This window comes from Neopelma chrysocephalum, unplaced genomic scaffold (assembly GCF_003984885.1).
Source record: "Neopelma chrysocephalum unplaced genomic scaffold, ASM398488v2 Primary Assembly neopelma1_40943, whole genome shotgun sequence".
In the NCBI taxonomy this organism is placed as follows: Eukaryota; Metazoa; Chordata; class Aves; order Passeriformes; family Pipridae; genus Neopelma; species Neopelma chrysocephalum.
This window is the reverse complement of record NW_020902027.1, coordinates 1-690: the sequence shown is the minus strand read 5'-3', so window position 1 is coordinate 690 and position 690 is coordinate 1. Positions and strand designations below refer to the sequence as shown.

The 690-nt window shown below is 57.4% G+C and overlaps 1 long non-coding RNA gene across 1 annotated transcript; it reads left to right on the top strand.

Moving 5' to 3' along the window:
- Positions 1-62: 62 nt before the first annotated feature.
- On the top strand, positions 63-604 carry LOC113979153. The gene is made up of 2 exons (XR_003537739.1): positions 63-163; positions 269-604. It is a non-coding gene; the product is annotated as an uncharacterized LOC113979153 (long non-coding RNA).
- Positions 605-690: the final 86 nt, after the last annotated feature.

Sequence of the window (690 nt, the reverse complement as noted above, 5' to 3'; positions counted from 1 at the left end):
CCCCCCGGTCAGTCTCTGGCCGTGGCCGTGGTCACTCTCCTGGCCGAGGTGGCCATCGCTGTGGCCGGAGGGGTCGCCCTGGGGGCACACGGGGGGTTCTGCCATGGAGTGACCACCCACTGACCACTGAGTGACCACTGAGTGACCACCGAGTGACCACCGAGTGGCCATGGAAAGATCATGGACTGAGTGACCACCCAGTGACCACTGAGTGACCACCAAGTGACCAGGGAGTGTCCACCAACCTGAGTGACCACTGAGTGACCAGTGACTGCTGAGTGACTGCTGAGTGGCCACTGAGTGACCACTGAGTGACCACCATGGAGAGATCATGGACTGAGTGACCACTGAGTGGCCACCGAGTGACCACTGAGTGACCAGTGACCCCTGAGTGACCACCAAGTGACCACCAAGTGACCACTGAGTGACCAGTGACTGCTGAGTGACCACTGAGTGACCACGGAGTGACCACTGAGAGATCATGGACTGACCACTGAGTGACCAGTGACCCCTGAATGACCCCTGAGTGCCCCCTGAACTGACCATGCACTGACCCCCCCCCCGGTGGGGGAGGGGCGGGAAAAAAGGGAAATAAAATTAAATTAAAAAATTGAAATTAAAGAATTTGGGGAAAGTTCGGGAATTCGGGGGGTAAAAGGGAGAGATTTGGGACAAAAAGGGGGGTTTGGG